The following is a 19427-nucleotide window of genomic DNA, read 5'->3' as shown; positions in this document are numbered from 1 at the left end:
CTTCAATGTGTATTTCTACCATCAGCCTTTCAGGTAAAACACAAGTCAAGAGTGATTTGATTAAAATTACTCTGTGAACTCCAGAAGAAAAGCAACAAGAATTTTAAAAAAACACACGCAGGGCCGGCCCAGTGGCTCATGCGGTTAGAGCTCCATGCTCCTAACTCCGAAGGCTGCCGGTTCAATTCCCACATGGGCCAGTGGGCTCTCAACCACAAGGTTGCTGGTTCGACTCCTCGAGTCACGCAAGGGATGGTGGGCAGTGCCCCCTGCAACTAAGATTGAACACGGCACCTTGAGCTGAGCTGCCGCTGAGCTCCCGGTTGGCCCAGTTTGTTGGAGTGCGTCCTCTCAACCACAAGGTTGCCGGTTCGACTCCCGCAAGGGATGGTGGGCTCCGCCCCCTGCAACTAACAATGGCAACTGGACCTGGAGCTGAGCTGCGCCCTCCACAACTAAGACTGAAAGGACAACAACTTGAAGCTGAACGGCACCCTCCACAACTAAGATTGAAAGGACAACAACTTGACTTAGAAAAAAGGCCTGGAAGTACACACTGTTCCCCAATAAAGTCCTGTTTCCCTCCCCCAATAAAATCTAAAAAACAAAACAAAACACACGCAAAAAAACCCAAAAAAGCCCCAAACCAAAAACTCTTCTTTCTTCAAATGCTGGGAATGTAGCCTCACTTAAACATTGCTGGTGGATTTATTTTTAATGTTATTTTTTATTAGGAAATATGTCACATCCAAAGAATATAGTTAGCTTATATATGAAGTATAATGACATGAAAACCCATGCACACAGCACACAGCCCAAGACACACAGCATTATCTGTTGGAACCCCACGTGCCGCCGCTGTCTAGTCACACTTCCTCCCTCCTGACCAGAGAATACCTCTGTCCTGATCTCTGTATTTACCAGTTCCCTGCACAAAGATGTATATATTGCAATGTATGTATTCCTAAACAGTTTATTGTTTACTTTTGCACGTCTCTCAACTTTATATAAATAGTATCACACGCACGTATTTTTCAATGTGCTGTCTTTGGTGTAATACCACCAATTTTTTGTCTAGCTCTAGTTCATGCATTTCCACTTTGGCATAACATTCCATTATATGATGACGAGATAGCAATTCCTTTATCCATCCTGTCTAGACATTTCGTTCCTTTTTTTTTCTTTCCTGCTTCAAACTGCTGCAATGAACATTCCTGTCCCGTGCTCCTGGCTCACATGTCCACCATCAATTTGACAATGTAGATCAAATACCCCTAGAAATGTTTCCTAGAGAGACCTATTCAAAACAGGGGAGCAACATATTGCACCAATAAGGAGTATGCTTAAATATGTCTAGTAGCATTGGGAACCATTTCAAAACTTGTCATTTTTGAGAGAGTATAAAAGCTCCCAGTTTGATTGGACCCTCCCTACCACGTGCAGAGATTTTGGAAAGTGAAGTCCAAACATGTCTGTGCTACTACGACTCATTAGGGAGTCACTGAAAATCCCAATGAAACAGAGTGGAGGTGAGGTGAACAGGGGTGTGAAAAAACAAGGCAGCAGACAGAAGTCACACCAGCACCAGGCACAGCTGGCTCTGCACAGAGGCTCTGGGGGCACTGAGGTCAAGCCTTTCATTCTCTCGTTTATGGATTGCCTACTGCATGCCAGGCATTGTGCTAAGTACCAGGGATAGAAGTGTGAAGGGAGCATAATCCCTTTCCTCAAAAAAGCATATAATACAGCAGGGATGACAGGAAGGAAGGGGTGGTTAGAATCGTGGTGAGGAGGGCTAAAGTGAGGGACACAATGCCAGAGGCACCCTTGGGAGGCTGCCTAACCCACACTCAGGCAGAGGCCGGTCAGGGAAAGCCTGAAGGAAGTGATGTTGTCTGGGAGCTGAGGGCTCCTAACAGTAAGGCAGGCATATCAGGGTGAGGATGGGGCGTTGGAAAGGGAAGAAAAGAGAAGACAGCAAGTGCAAAGGGCCAGAGGTAAGATACGGTGTAGGTGTTAGGGCAACTGCAAATAATTTCATGGGACCAGAACACCTGAGAAAATGAACCTGCAAGCGTTAGCAGGTGCCAGGCAGTGACGAAATCTGAAGGCCATGTTAAGAGGGCTGGACTCTACCTTGAAGCAACGGGAAACCTATGGCAGTGTTGTTTTCTTGTGGTTTTTTTTTTTTACTTTGTATTATGTAAAATTATAAATATACTAGGTGTGATCAAACAATACGGTGAATGTTTAAATGAAAAACATGTATTACAGTAAAAGACACATTGCCATTAATCCCCCTCAAAATACTCGCCCTCACTTTGAACACTTATCCCATCGTCCTTGCCACTTTCTGAAGCAGTTCTGGAAGTCCTCTTTCGTGTGTGTCTTTAGTTGTACTGTCATACCTGCCTTGATGTCCTGAATCATGCTGACTTTGGGGAAGAGCCAGAAGTCACATGATTTCAGATCCAGTGAAGAAGGTGGATGAGGACACACCAAAATGTTTTTATTTGACAGAAATTGCCATATACCAGAAGCAATGTGTGACACACAGCATTGTCATGATGGAGGATGATTGACAGCACACTTTAAAACACACCTTCTCTCAACCATAGCTCACTCCCGACTGACTGCACCAAACAAGCTAAAACTTGTCACACACTGTTACTAAGGTTCGACGCGCCGCTTCCCGTATTGAAGATCCCTGCCTTTCTGTTGGATGGCACTCGGCAGCAGCATTCACTGTGTTTTGTGATCACAACAGGGAAAGGCTCCGTGTCACACATCGCTTCTGGTACGGCAATTTCTGTCAAATAAAAACATTACAGTGTGTCCTCATCCACCTTCTTCACTGGATCTGACATCGTGTGACTTCTGGCTCTTCCCCAAAGTCAGCATGATTCAAGACATCAAGGCAGCCATGACAGTGCAACTAAAGACACACACGAAAGAGGACTTCCAGAACTGCTTCAGAAAGTGGCAAGAACAATGGGATAAGTGTGTTCAAAGCGAGGGGGAGTATTTTGAGGGGGATTAATGGCCATGTGTCTTTTACTGTAATGAAATTTTTTTTATTTAAACATTCACCGTATCTCTTGATCACACCTCATACATAAAAGCACACAGAGCAGTATAGTGAAACTCCCACATCCCCTCACCTCCCTCAAAAATGATCAACTCCCAGCCAGCCGTGTTTCATCTCCATTGCCATCCACACTACCCCCTTCCACATTATTTTGAAGCAAATCCTAGATATCCCATCATTTCATCGCCAAATACTTCAGTGTATGTCACTAAAAGGTGAGAACTCAAGGAAAAATAAATAACCATAGTGTCGATGTTTTACCTAATTTTTTTTCCCCAAAAAGTAATCATGCAGGGTTTTAAACAGGAGACTAACATACCCACATTCACCCTTTAGAGGTTATTGCTCAAGAAAGGACAAATGTATGTGCTGAGGAACCACTTTACAATCCAGCCTGGTTAATTCATCTCTAATGGATAACTGTTCCCCACAGACATTTGCTTGGAGTCAAAAATCACACTGCAGCCGAATAAATTAGACATTCTTCCTATGTGATTGTTCCCTGGACTCTATTACCTACTCAAATTAAAAAGGATGTGTTTCCTAGTGATGCTATTAAGAAGTGGCAACATGGATGCTAATTCCACAGCCCCGGGGACTATTATAATTAGTTAATAAAGGAAAGGCAGAAAAGGGAGGGAGACAAAGGGGAGGGGTGAGGAGGAGTGCAGGCAGGGGTGAAGGACAGCAGCCTCCAAGTTATACAGGCCATTTTTGTAGGAAACCTGCAGCCTGGTGTAGTATATCACCTAGGAGATTAAGTTTTCACCTGGTGACACCAGTTCCTTCTTTCCACTGCCTTCTGAAGGTTCTGTGCTAGGACCTGTACACTGGCTTCACCACCTCCTCCGAGGGTTGGGATAGACTTTCCAGTGCCTGATTAACATAGGACAAGTTGATATTGCTACTTAAAAAAAAATTCTGAGGAATTCATGTTCAATAGGAAAATTATCTCAAACCGAAAGTTGACATTTTTGCCTGACATTTGTCACTCAGGCCAGTATACCGAGTTTACTTTGAGGATTTACACCACCACAATATTCAACTGGCTTATTTTTAGAACTTCTAAGATACTAATTTAGCAGATTCCATAAATGCTAAATATGATAAAACAGATTGGAAATTTTATTATATATGAGGAATCGAGGGGTTATTTTTGTTTTGTTTTGTTTTTACGAAAGAGACCACAAATTACCTAAAAGCTTTAATCATCACAATGGTTGCTTGCTTTGCCATTTACAAAACATTTCCACAGACATCTTGGTTGAATTTCAGAACCACCCTGTGAGGCAGGCAGGGTAGGTATTGGCTCCACTTTGCAGGTGGGGAAATGAAGCTCAAATTGGGTAACAGATTCAGCTCAAGTCACACAGCTAGGGCACAACAAGCTAGAACCCAGCCAAGTCCTGTGCTCCCCAGGGCCCGTCTGAGGCTTACTCCTTTCCAGACTCACTCTCTGAAATCGAGCCACCTGGGGCAAACAGTTTATTTATTAAGTTGAATCTTAGGCAAACAGATCACAGATAAAAAGAAAGAGATAAAATTCAGATTTTCATTTACAAATGTTCCCTGTGCTCCCAGCAACCATCCCAACTTCCAGTTTCTACTGACAGCCTGCATAGGATAAACCACTCTCTTTGACCAAGGACCACACACTCCCTCTACCTATCTTGGTTTAACAGACCTTAGAAGTGATACCACATCAAGGACTGCAAAACGCCAAGGCTCCTGTTAAAATCTACTCTTAGCAAAAAAATGTCTGAATTTAAAATCAAAGTGCCCTTCTAACAATTTAAGAATCAATTAAAATTCTCTCACGACATACCAATATGAAATAAGAAAGATGAACAATATATTGGATTTTAGTTCATTAAAACCTTTGAACACTGTATCTTGAACATTATTTTTGTGAAATGTTTTATAATAAATAAAACTGTAATTTTCTACTGTGGTTTTATAGTACCTGATTTCTAAAGCAAAACATCAGTCAACGAAATGATATGATGGCAAATGATTTACCATATAGTAATTCTGTGATTGTACTGACTCATGCCAGTCTTAAGCATATCTTAGGTTATCTATAAATCTATCCCAACCCTGGAAGAAAAAAAGAAATAATTAATATAAGTAAGATTGGTTGTGTCTAAATGAAAAGAACTAGGTTTTAGAATAATTTTCCTGCCAAAGACATTAAAAAAACATTTGAATGGACTTGTGGCAACGTTGGCCATCTAAAAGCTACCTAAAAACAACAGAGCCCCGATTTACCAGATATGAGGCACCTCTACCAACGCTAACCATAATTTAGATCTTACTTTATCCACTGCTGCTCATTTTCAACGTATTTGAGGGCAAGTCAATGAAAAGAATGTTGTGAAGTGTCATTTAAATCCAATTTTCCAATCTCATAAGGAAGAGACACTACCAATTCAGTGTCAGGAGGTCCACAAATCCTTACCATGGGCCACACTGGCTAGATACGAGTTGCTTTGAGTTTCAAGTTTCAGCTGGAAGGGGGAGAGTTGAGACATCAGGAGCCTCTCTCTGGTCCCCCATATTTTGCTTCCCAATATCTTCTTTGTAAGAATGACCAAAACATACATCATTTTTATAACTTTGTAAGTATGATCAAGATATGTCCACTACCCGTTTTTTCAAACATGCCCTATATAAGCAAACTATGTTTCCTCATTGAGGTGAGTGGACTCATTGGGCTTAATATAAAGAGTATGAGTTAAGTCACTTTAGCTTTTGAGGGTATATGTTGCTTTTCCAGCTAACAAGGCAAAAAAAAAAAAAAGTGCAGCATTTTACTGCAAGCTAGGGTGCGTCCATCACTTTAAATGGTATCAATATCATTGTCACCATTGTGATGTCACACTCCCCAATTCCAGCTCTGGGCTCCCTGGCAGCCTTTGAATACACCACTTCAATATTTTCATCTTCGTCACCGGAAGGTTCTTCTTCAGCTTCCTTCAACCCTTTTATAAAGGAATCTGCTTTGACATGACTCTCTGGCAAAACTTTTTGAGACATATTTCTTAGAAGACTTTTCTGACCTGCTAATGACCTCTTCTTCTAAAAAGGTCTGTCATACATAGCCTTCGAGATGTGTGCAATTTTAGGGATGAGCAGGCTTGATGTCCTGCTATCACACACTGCAAACTCTGAAGAGGGTACCACTGATCTCTTCTGTTACAGTGAAAATTGTAGGAAATGGCCCCTACCTTTCTAAATTTGGTCTCTAATTGTCTCATTAAAAGAACCGTCAGTCAACACAAGAGTTTTTACATGGCTTTTATATCTACTGCAACAATGATACCCTCTTTCTTTTTCTTAACAAAATCAACGGCTCCTTCACGACCATCACTAAGTGCCAATACTTTTGCATGACTGCTGATTTCATCCATTCTGTGCTCTAAGCTTCCTGAGTGGTGATGGTCCCCACAGCTTGTGAGGAGATGAGATCATGTGGTGATGATGATGGTGAATCATTGCTGGATACGGGGCCATTTTTTTTTGTCCTTACCCCTTCTCATTTCCTTTTCTTTTTTCCCATGTACCAATGCCTTTTTCTTAGGTGGTCCTTTGAGAATGAACGCACAGAGTTTATGATTTGCGTCAAGCATGCCTTACCAGCTACAGGCTTTACAAAAATTCCTTAGCAATGTCAAGTATTTTGGGTACAGGATGCACATTTTCAGGACAGAGAACACATTTTTAATGAATCCATCCAACAGGTCTTGAAACTTTAGTCTTGTGAGATCCAATAACAATTCAATGGTCATTCTAAACCTGAAAATGGTCTTTGCTCCCAGCTCACAACCAAGATATGTGGAGGGATACATTGGAGGCCTATCAAGCACTTTTATGATATCAAACACTTTCATTTCCTTTTGTTCCATTTATTCTACTTCTTTTGCTCCCAACCCTAACAGTCATACAGACCATCTTCTAAGGACAGAACTGGCCTGATATAATGCAGCTGGCCTTGAGGACACTTTTTTTTTAACTTTTTTATATTGATCATATAATTTTATTTTATTTTTATCAATTATTGGGCTGACAATGGTTAGTAAAATTATATAGTTTTCAAGTGTACAATTCTATGATACATCATCTATATATTGCATTGTATGCTCACCACCCAGAGTCAGTTCTCCTTCTGTAATCATGTATTACATCCTGTTTACCCTCTTCTACTTTCCCCCTCCCCCCTTAACCTCTGGCAACCCCTAAACTGTTGTCTGTGTCTATGAGTTTTGTTTCTTTGTTTGTCTTGTTCCTTTATTGCTTTCAGTTTTGTATCTCGCATATGAGTGAAATCATGTGGTTGCTCATTGGTAAGCTTGAGCAAAGATGCAGAGATATTTTATTATATTCTGGTTACCGCATGACAAAACATCTCAAAATTTAATGGTACAAGTTTGAGTTCTGGTTCCAAGTAAGATGGAATAAATACATTTCACCCTACTTCTCCCTGAATGCAGCTATAAAGACTAGACAGAATGGATGGAATAGCTATTTTAGGAGTATGAAAAGCAAGTGGCGGCAAGTCGATGGGAGAAGACAACCAGATTTCAAAGTACCCAGCTTGGACTAAAGGCAGCCTGAAACCCGGAAGTGAGTCTTGGGTATGGACCTAAGGAGCACCAGGAGAAGCCCTCCAGTTCTGGCTCAAAGAGCAGTAAGGGGCCTTCTAATACTCAGAGAGAGGGAGGGAAATTCTCCACTTCTTTTTCCTGTTCTCTGTTCTCATCCCCTGCAATCCCACAGAGACGACAGCAGAGACAGTCAGTGTCACTGCAGGCCTACAGGTATGTGGAACTCTGAAAGAGTGGGAATCTTTTGCTTTAATCGGAGGAGCTGTGGTCCCAAGGAGAGGGCATGGTGAATCTGTCGCTTTTTTCTTTCTCTCTTCAGACTCCTGGCCTCAGACATGGGCACAGTTGTGGGAAGTATGAGGCAGAGTGGGATAATTAATGCCCCAGCTTTCTGGCCATAGACCTGAAAAGGGGAGTCCCAGTAAATCGGAAAGTACAAAGCCAAACAGCACTGAAAAGACTTTGAAATCAGAACTGAAACCACAACTGAAACGGAACTTGGCAGCCTGAACCACCTAGGCCAACTGCCTACTAAAGCAAAAATATCAAGACTCCACAGCATATATATCAGGCCCAGAATCTCATAATATTCAAAATGTTCAGGATACAATCCCAAATTACTTGGTATTTAAAGAACTGGGAAAGTTTCAACTCACACAGGAAAAGAATCAATGGGCTCCAATGACAAGATGACACAGACATCAGAATTATCTGACAATAAATTCAAAATGGATTAAAGACTTAAATGTAAGATCGGAAACCATAAAACTCCTATAAGAAAATATAGGAAGAAAGTTACAGACATTACCTGGGGTAAGATTTTTACTGATATATCCCCTCAGGCAGGGGAAGTAAGAGAAAAAATAAACATGTGGGATTACATCAAACTAAAAAGTTTTTTCAAAGCAAAGGAAACCATCAATAAAACAAAAAGGGATCCTGCTGAATGGGAGAAGATATTTGCCAATGACATATCCAATAAGGGGTTAATATCCCAAATTTATAAAAAAAAACTCACTCAACTCAACTCCAAAAAAACAAACAACCCAATTAAAAAATGGGCAGAGGACATGAAGAGACGTTTTTCTAAAGAGGACATACAGATGGCAAATAGACATATGAAAAAAATGCTCAACCTCACTAATCATTAGAGAAATGCAAATAAAAACCACAATGAGATACCACCTCACCCCAGTCAAAATGGCTATCATCAATAAATCAACAAACAACAAGTGCTGGCGCGGATGTGGAGAAAAGGGAACGCTTGTGCACTGTTGGTGGGATTGCAGATTGGTGCAGCCACTATGGAAAACAGTATGGAGGTATCTCAAAAATCTGAAAATGGAACTACCCTATGATCCAGTAATTCCACTCCTAGGTATCTATCCGGAGAAATCCAAAACTCCAATTCAAAAATCTTTATGCACTCCTATGTTTATTGCAGCACTATACACAATAGCCAAGACATGGAAACAACCGAAATACCCATCGGTAGATGACTGGATTAAGAAAATGTGGTACCTTTATACAATGGAGTATTACGCAGCCATAAAGAAGAAAGAAATCTTACCATTTGCAACAATATGGATGGACCTAGAGAACATTATGCTAAGTGAAATAAGTCAGACAGAGAAAGACAAATACCATATGATCTCACTTATACGTGGAATCTAAATAGAATAAAGGAACGAACTAATCAGAAACAGTCTCAGAGACATAGAGGAAAAACTGAGGGTTGCTAGATGGGAAGCGGGTGGGGATAAGGGAAAAGGTGAGGGGATTAGAAAGCACAGTCGGTAACCACAAGATTGCCACGGGGATACGAAAGTCAATTTGGGGAATGTAATCAATAATGTTGTAAAGTTTTTGTAGGGGTATCTGATGGACACTTGTCTCATTAGGGAGACCACCTCAGGGATGATGTAGATTCCTGATCACTGCACTGTACACCTGAAGCTGAAGCTGAACAATAATGAATGTCAACTACAATTTTATATATATACATATATGTATAGTTATAGGAAGTGGAGAACAGCATTAGGAATAGAGACAGTGGAAACGTAACAGCTGTATGCGATGTCAGAGGGGTAGTAGATGGAGGGAGGGGGGTTATCACTGTGTGAGAGATAGAAATGATAAATGTTTAACCATTACATTTAACCATGTTTTGTACACCTGAAACTAATAAAAAATCTTAAAAAAAGAATTATCTGACAATGACTTTAAAGGAGTTATTATAAAAATTGTCCAAGAAGGGCAAACACTCCTAAAAAGACTAGGAAAAATAGAAAGTGTCAACAATTACATTAAAGTGAAGTACCAAGTAGAAATTTTTGGACTGAAAAATATAATAACCAAACTAAAAAACTCACTAGATGGGCTCACAAGAAGAATGGAGAAAACAAAGGGGTCAGTGAACTTAAAGACAGTTCAATAGAAATTATCCAATGTGAACAACAGATAGAAAAAAGACAAAGGGTTTAGGCCAAAATACAGAAAGATCTCCTAGAAATCAGGACCCTCACACAAAGACCCATAAACCAAAAGGAAGAAAAAGGGAGGGGGGGAAGTATCATGAATAGATAGCTCTTAGAAAAAATGGAAAAACACCCAACTTCACTCTGAATAAGAGAAATACAAACTAAAACTAGTTGAGATACCAATACCCAACTATTAGATTAACAAGAGTCCAAAAGACTGGCAGTCTGTTTTGTGAGTGAAGCTGCAAAGAAAGACAATATGCAAAATGGTATAATCCATACACAGGACTCGGACACTATCTACCAAAATGACTGGCTGGTACATTTTTTCTTTAACACACAAATGCCACTGTAGGGTACCTAATCATAAATACAACTATACATGTATTAAACGCACATGTATGTACAGGGCAGACGGGTGGCTCAGTTGGTTAGAGTGCGCTGCTCTTAACAACAAGGTTGCCGGTTCGATCCCCACATGGGCCACTGTGAGCTGCGCCTTCCACAACTAGATTGAAACAACTACTTGACTTGAAGCTGATGGGTCCTGGAAAAACACACTTAAAAAAAGAACGAGATTGGTAAAATAAACAATGATATGTCCAACCCAATGAAGTATTATCCAGCTATGAAAAAATAATAAGGAAGATTCCCACATTCTGATTTGGAAATGTGTCCAGGCTAAACTGTTAATGGAAAAAAAGGTACAGAACACTGTATTTGGTCCGGTACATTCTGAATAAGATAGGGAGAATAAGAATGTATATTCATATTGCTTATATTTACATAGAAGAAGTGGTCAAACTTTTTCTGGTAAGGGCCAGACTGTAAATATTTTTGGCTTTGTGGGCCACACAATCTCTGCCATTGCAGCCTGAAAGTGGCCATAGATTGATGGATGTGGTCCATTAAAACTTTATTTACAAAATAAAGGTAACCAGCTTGCAGGTTGCAGCTTGCTGACAACTGATAGAAAGAAACACTGTAAGGATAAATAAGAAACTAAAAAAATTTAGGGGAAACAGCATAGATGAGATAAAAGATAAAAATAGATAAATTGTGTTTATCAAAATTAAAAACTTTTGTGTTAAAGAACAGTATCAAGGAAGTTAAAGATAAACCACAGAATGGGAGAAAATATTTGTAAATCATATATCTGACAAGGGATTTGTCTCCAGAATACATAAAAAATTCTTACAACTCAATAATGAGATGACAACCCAAGTAAAAAAAATGGGCAATGGATTTGAATAGACATTTCTGCAAAGAGGATATACAAACAGTCAATAAGCACATGAAAAGCCATTCAACGTCCTTAGTCATCAGAGAAACACAATCAAAAGTACAATGAGATAACACTTCAAATCCAGTAGGATGACTATAATTAAAAAAATACAGATAATAACAAGTGTTGGTGAGGACGTGGTGAAATTGAAACTCTCATACATTGCTGGTGAGAATGCCAAATGGTGCAGCTGCTTTGGAAAACACTTTTGGAGAGCAGTTCCTGAAAGGTTAAATATAAGGTGGATGCAACCCAAGTGCCTATTAATGGATGACTGGATAAACAAAATGTGGTCTATCCATGTGATGAAATATTCAACCTTAAAAAGGAAGGAAATTCTGACACATACTACTACAACATGGATGAACCTTGAGGACATTATGCTAAACTAAAAAAGCCAGACACACACAAAAAAACACAAATACTGCATGATTCCACTTACATGAGGTATCTAGGGCAGTCAGATTCATAGAAACAGAAAGTAGAATGGTGGTTGCCAGGAGTGGGGTGGGCAGGCAGAATGGGGAGTTAGTGTTTAATGGGTACAGAGTTTCAGTTTTACAAGATGAAAAATTCTGCAGATCGGCTGCGGAACAATGCGAATGTACTTAATATCACTGAACTGTATACTTATAAATGGTTAAGACAGTAAATTTTACATTATGTGTTTTTTTTATCACAATAAAATCACTTTTCAAGGTAAATATAGAGTTACCATACAACCCAGAAATCCCACTCCTAGGTAGGTACCCAAGAGAAATGCAAACATGTCCACACAAAAACTTGTAGCATTAGTTACAATAGCCAAAAGTGGAAACAATCCCAATGTCTATCAGCTGATGCATGGACAAACAAACACAATGTAGTATATCCACACAATAGAATATTATGCAGCTATAAAAAAGGAATGAAGTACTGATATGTGCCACAACGTGGATGAACCTTGAAAACATGTTAAGGGAAAGAAGCCAGTTGCAAAAGACCACATATTATATGATTCCATTGATATGAAAAAGCAAATCTAGAGACAGAAATAAAGTAACGGGTGCCTGTGTCAAGAGCTGGAGTAGAAAATGACTGCTAACGGGTCCGGGGTTCTTTTAGGGGTAATAAAGGTGGCCTGAAATCAGATTGCGGTGATGGATGCACAACTCTGTGGACATACTACACATCACGGAACTGTACACTTTCAATGGATGAATCACATCTTAATAAAGCTGTTTTTACAAAAAGAAAAAAACCTACAAGCACTAGAAAATTTTAGCAGCAGCGCTGTTCATAATAGTCTCAAACTGGAAACTACTGAGGTGTTTAATAGAAAACAAATTGTAGTATATTCTTACAATGAAATACTAAATAGAAATGAAAATGAACAAAGTATTGCTATATTAACAATACAGAGAAATCCCACAAATACAATGGTGAATGTAAGGAGCCAGACACTAAAAGGTACAAACTGTATTATTCCATTTATAGAAAGTACAGAAACAGGCAAAACTAATCCATGTTGATGAGAAATCAGGACAGGTGTTACTCTTGAGCAGGCTGGAAAACGGAAGTGATCACACTCTGGGGTGCTGAAGGCATTCACTCTTTTGATCCAAGTGCTGGGCAACATAGTGAATACAGTTCGTGAAAACTCACAGAGCAGTACAGTTAAGACTGTACCCTTTTCTGTATATATACTATACCTTAACACAAAGAAAAAATAAAGAGCATAGCAAAGCAGGGTTTTATGCCTTTTTCTTACCTCCATTCTTCAGCACAGGACCAGGAATGGAGTTAGGATGGAATCTCCAAGCTCAAAACTTTGGAAAATTTTTATTTACCAATTTCAGGAGTATAATGTGACTCTGCTACACAATGACTGTCCAAAGGATTTGAGCTCCGAGTCTACTATTTCACAAAGCACATTTCCTTCCATACTGAGGTTCTAGTCTGTTTACTGGTGGGAGCAAGAGGAAGACGAAGGCACACAGACTGACATTTATTGAGCACTTACTAAGTTCAGGGCACTGTGCTTGAATCTCTACCTAGAGATTTTAAAAATGAGGTTCAGAGATGCTAAGTAAGTTATCGAAAGTCACACAGCCAATAAATGACAGGGCAGAAAATTGAAACCTGATCCACAAAGCCAGTGTTCTTTCCTCTTTTCCAATTCCCTTCTGCCTCTTATATCACCAGGAGCAGTGGGATGCAATGATGGGACACATGTTGGTAAAATTTCATTATGGATCTGTTTTGGCAGTTTTTACTCCAGAAAGCAGAAGGGCCTTTCTTAAAGAATTTTCTTAAAGAATAACCGGCATTTCCTATACTTTCCTGGATGGTGAGATGAAAAGGAGGCAGCTGTGGTCCTGCCAACTAGACTCAAAGTGTCTGGAGGAATCATCCTGCGGTAAGACCCGGCTCCCAGATGTTTCAGGCAAGGTGTCAGGCTTGGTTTATCAAAAGTCACCTGTGTCCAACTTAATTTGAGATGAATCACAGACCTCCATATAATAGCTAAAACTAGAAAGCTTTTAGAAGAACACAGAAAAGTATGTGTACAACCACAGCCTGGAAGTAGCCAAAGGTTTGTTAGAGAGGACACAAAAGGTACGTTAAGAGAACAGTATCCTGAATTTGACTTCATCAAAATGAAAACTTTCTGCTCATCAAAAGTCACCAGTAAGCAGATGAATGAGCAAGCCACAGTCTGGGAGCAAATGTACACAAAACGGACTTCTCACAAAGCACTTGAACTTTTTGAATTCAATAAGATGACAATCCAATTAAATGGATAAATGGCTTGAACAGACACTTCACAAAGGAAGATATCCGCCTGGCCAAAAAGCACATGCAAAGGTGCTCAGCATCATTAATCATCAGAGAAAGGTGAATTAAAACCAGAATGAGAAAGCACTACACCACCCACTCACAAGGCCAAAATTGAAAAGCTCAATAATACAAACTGTTGGGGAGGACGGGAAGCCAAGAGAACCCTTGCACATCGGGGCTAGGACTGTAAAATGGTGGAACCGCTTTGGGAAAAGGTTTGTAAGTTTCTTATATAGTGTAACATATATCTACCCTTCAATCCAACCATTCCACTCCTACGTATTTACCCACGAAGAATGAAAATATTTGCCCCCAAAAGACCTACATACAAATGTTCACAGCCGCTTTATTTGTAATCGCCCCCGACTGAGAACGATCCAAATGCTCTTCAACAGAATGGCTAAACCAACTAGTATATGCGTGCAATGGAATAATACGTAGCATTAAAAAGGAACAAACTACTGGCACATGCAACAATATGGATCAATCTCCAAAACACGCTGCTCAAAGGAAGCCAGACACTGGAGTACTCACTGTATGAGACCATGTATACAAAATTCTAGAAAAGGCAAATCTAATCTGTACTGACAGCCTATCCGTTATTGCCTGGGGCCAGGAATGAGAGTGGAGAGGGGAATGAGTGGGAGGGGACATGAGGGAACTTTCTGGACAGATGGAAATTTTAATGTGGTGGGTTTAGTTACACGGATTTAGTCATTCCTCCATGTTGCACAGCTAAGATTTGTGCATTTCAATGTACAAATTTTACATTAAAATGTTTAAAAGTATAATCAAGTATGGGGTGGTGAGTGGGTAGAGGTAAAGAAGAAATAAAGGTGGCAGATTGTTAATAATAATAGTTGGCGGTGGGTAACGCACATGCTTGAAGTTTTCCATAATAAAAAAAAATGAGGAAAAAAAATCATTTACATCTAATGCTCCTCCCCTCCACCCCGTGTCCAATTCTGCCGGGCCCCTGGGCTGCCTTCCCACAGACCCCGATTCCTGAGTGAACTCTGCTTCCTGCCAAGGTCCATGGCTCAACTCCTTCCTGCACTGCACCTTGCCACAGCCAACCACACCCCAAGGACTGCAGGTGTTTTTGCCACACCCCATCACACCCAATCGCTCAAAACCTGTGCAAGGTATTGGGAAACAAAAGTTTTCCAGCTTGCTTTGCAGAAGTTCAGTCCTCCCCCATCTATATTATTTGACCAGGATTTAAACAGCGCCTATCTCAAAGCCTGGTACATAGAAGGCTTTAAAAAATAACTTATGGCTTGTATTCCAAAAATATATTTGACTGCTAAAGAACTGAAAGTTGACTGAAAGTTGACTGTAAGTTGACTGCTGGGAAAACACATTTTGCCCCAGTAACAAATATGTAATACACTGCCAATAACGTAGTAGCACGCCGGCCCACAAAGATCTACCGTATCAACCCTAAAATGCACTCGAGGCCTAAATAGCAATGCCTCCGTTAAATGCTGCAAGTGCAATGCTTCTTTCATCAGTCAGCCCACATGACTGAGAGTTGAGGAAAGTTCCAGGCTCAGTGATGAGTCAGTAGCAGTTACAGCAGCTTGAAACGAGGGAGGCTCAGGGAAGGGCCCTCAGGGGCAAGCCAGCAGCCAGGTCCAACAGAGGACCGCTGAGGCCCATCCAGGGGCCCGTGTGGTCTGGCCCCTGGGAATAAAGTCACTGTTGCCTGGGACTGAGCACACCAAGCCACTGTCTCCAGCAGAGGGAGACGGTGAAGGCTTCTGACTTACAACTGCATCTTTCATCTCCCACTGCACTTGTTTACAACAAAATCACATTATAGAAAATATACAGTATCGAAAATGTAGACAAAAAGAACCAGCACACAATTCAAACCACTATTTCCATTCCTGTGTGTCCAGTGTGAGTTCTAGTCTCTTCTATTAGATATACACCACTGAGGAGAAAGTTCCAGACCCAGAAAAGTGTCATTAGGATGTATCTTATTTCTTAATAAAATCACAATCACACTATATCTATGCCTGGTCACCATTTTCCACGTGGTTTCTACAGAACACCACATTCTGATTTCCTATCGAGGGTAACAAACAAATTTTGCTTCATCTCAACATGAGAAACTGTCATTTGTGTCCACTGAGAGTTATTCTAAAAAGGAGCTGGATAGATATTCCTAGGAATCACTCAAAGAGTAGCAAAGAAAATTCCATCTGATTCCCTGCCATTGAAGAATTCACAGTCTGGCAGATCAATCATTACATCAATAATTATTGAAATCACAATTGTGTTACTTGCTAGCAAAGCAAACCTCAGTGTGCATGACACTGACAGAGAGAAGGGCAGGAGTCTGTGAAAGTGGCCTTGAAGAGCTGACACTGAAGGCTGAACAGGTTTTGAACGGAGAAAGATTGTAGGGTGGCGGACGGTGCCAGGATACAGTGGCTTCTGAGCAGATGATATATATTGGAACCTACCAAGAGTGACCCAACCTTGAGATACCAGTCAAAAAGCTGTTGGGAGTAACCTGGATGACAGAAGATAATGCTCAGACCAAGATGGTAGCAGGGGCACCCAGAGAGAAGTGAAGCAGATTTGAGAACCATTTTGGAAGCGATAGACTGGATTTGGCAATGAGGGAGGGGTGGAATTAAGACTGACTCCTAGGTTCTGACTGGAACTGCTAGGCTGATGATTTCACTCATTAATGTTTCCTTATGTAAGAGAAGGCAATATCTAACTACTGCCCTTATATTCTGCTGGAAATAGATTTGGCCAGTCTCCTGACCATGTATAGATGTCAAGTAAAATGTATATTATACAACCACCAAACTCACGTGTCCCACAATCATCTTCCTTTGAACTTGATGCATTTTCCAGAATAATGAGGGAAGTGTATGCACCAAATTATAATTCTTAAGGCGTCCTTAAGGCTCTTTCTTGAGTGGGAGCCAATGCACCTGTGAATTAAGCCCAGTAAAGCTAGCTGAGAGATGCAGTCATTCATTTCTAGAAGAATTCATGGCGGGCTATATCAGTCAGGAAAAGCTAGGCTATGCTGCCACAACAGACAAATCACCAAAATTTCAGTGGCTTAACTGCCATCTTGAACAAATGACCTTCACGTTTGCCATCACAGAGGCAATGAGAGAGAGAGGTGGCAAACTGTCTAACTTCCTCAGTTGTTTTCAAAGTGACACTTGTTGATGATGCTCACATTTCATTGGCCAACACTAGTCACAAGGGCACAAGCTAACTACAAGGGAAATTAGGAAATGGCATAGAATATATGGATGCTTGGTGGCATTGTCATACACCACATCAAGTTAATAAAGAATCCTCAAGGCCGGCCCGGTGGCTCAGGCAGTTGGAGCTCCGTGCTCCTAACGCTGAAGGCTGCCGGTTCAATTCCCACATGGGCCGGTGGGCTCTCAACCACAAGGTTGCCAGTTCGATTCCTCGACTCCCACATGGGATGGTGGGTTCCGCTCCCTGCAACTAAGATTGAATATGGCATCTTGAGCTGGGCTGCCGCTGAGCTCCCGAGCTTTCAACCACAAGGTTGCTGGTTCGATTCCTCGACTCCTGCAAGGGATGATGGGCTGTGCCCCCTGCAACTAACAACGGCAACTGGACCTGTAGCTGAGTTGCGCCCTCCACAACTAAGACTGAAAGGACAACTTGAAGCTGAACGGACCCTCCACAACTAAGTTTGAAAGGACAACAACTTGACTTGGAAAAAGTCCTAGAAGTGCACACTGTTCCCCAATAAAGTCCTTCCCCTTCCCCAATAAAAATCTTTAAAAAAAAAAAAAAGAATCCTCAAATAATATCATAGATGCGGAAGCTAGACATAACCCACGTAAAGGGCAGCAAATGAAACTAGATAGAACTGGCCTTACTTTAAACCATAACATATCCTAATATTGCAGAAAGCCCAATGTTACTGTTGGACAAAACTAACAGAATCACTAAAGTATCATTTCACACAAAAGGAAAAAAATGATCTAGCATCCAAAACCAGTGAAACCAGGAAAGAAGCTAAAATGTCTCCTCCCATTGCTGGTATTAACCCGATGGTCCAAGCATCTCAATTCTATTTTCTTGGTCCACAGCAGCAGTGTGTGGAGCCCGATTAGCATATGTGATAAACACTGACGATCCACTACATGAGATGCTACATGGCCTGACTTTCTCTTAGAAAGGCATGGCCTAGGAGACACTATTCTAGCAGTTGGGCTAGATTTTCATAACCCAAGTTGCACTCTCTTACCATTATAACAACCCCACCTTAGTAGCCTGACTAAATGAAAGCTTCTCTCTTGCTTATGCAAAGTCCAAAGTGGATGTTCCTGCTCCAACAGTATCCTCCAAAGAGTGGCCCAGGGACCCGGGCACCTGCCTTCTTGTGCCACTGCCATCTTCTACACTGAGCCTCCAAGGTTCCCATGGAGACCATGGAAAGGGACAAAAGAGTATGGGAAGGTCTACTAGATACACCAACACCTTGGCCCAGAAGTGACAGACATCACTTGTACTTGTATTTCATTGGCCAGAACGAGTTATCCGTTCCATCTGAACTCCAAAGGTGCTGAAAAAAATGTAGTTCTCGCTTCCCGGCAACAATTAGGAGTATGAATCTCCTGGTCACCCAGCTATCTCTGCCACACTTTGTATCCTCCAAATGAGTCTGGTACAAGCCAGCCAGAAAAGGGGTATCGTCAGGTTAGCACAAAGCCAAATAACTCATCTGTAGACAGAAGCCCTGGTTTAGGTCTTTTTATCAATGTTCAGAAATGCAAGGATTTCCTGTTGTAGGTGGCAATACCTCACAAGTTTTCAAATCGCTGTGAACATAACTGAAGACAAAGTTCAGAAGTCGGGCCTCTAGGTGAGGAAAGGAGCATTCAAATGTGGTTAAGAGAGGAGGGAAGTTAGGCAGAACCAGTCACCACAGGTAGGGGAAGATAACTTACACCCCCAGGGCAGTTAGGGACAGGGTTCAATCAAAGGGGCTATTCTTGACATTTGAGTAGTTAATAGCTAAGGCAAGAAGGCTGCAAATAGCATATAAGTGGAGGCCCTTAGATCGGTCAGTAACTAACCAGCAGACTAAATGGAGAGTAAACCAACATCAATAATACGGTGTACTC

At 41.0% G+C, this 19427-nt stretch overlaps 1 protein-coding gene and 1 pseudogene across 3 annotated transcripts in view; both read right to left on the bottom strand.

Annotated features, from left to right (window-relative positions):
• MAP3K15 (mitogen-activated protein kinase kinase kinase 15) overlaps positions 1–19427 on the bottom strand; it is a 120626-nt gene that overhangs the window by 97270 nt on the left and 3929 nt on the right. The gene's annotated exons all lie outside the window — the stretch shown is intronic.
• LOC117024806 (eukaryotic translation initiation factor 5-like) lies at positions 5909–6993 on the bottom strand (annotated as a pseudogene).

This window comes from Rhinolophus ferrumequinum, chromosome X (assembly GCF_004115265.2).
Source record: "Rhinolophus ferrumequinum isolate MPI-CBG mRhiFer1 chromosome X, mRhiFer1_v1.p, whole genome shotgun sequence".
NCBI lineage: Eukaryota > Metazoa > Chordata > Mammalia > Chiroptera > Rhinolophidae > Rhinolophus > Rhinolophus ferrumequinum.
This window is presented reverse-complemented; position numbering and strand designations above follow the sequence as displayed.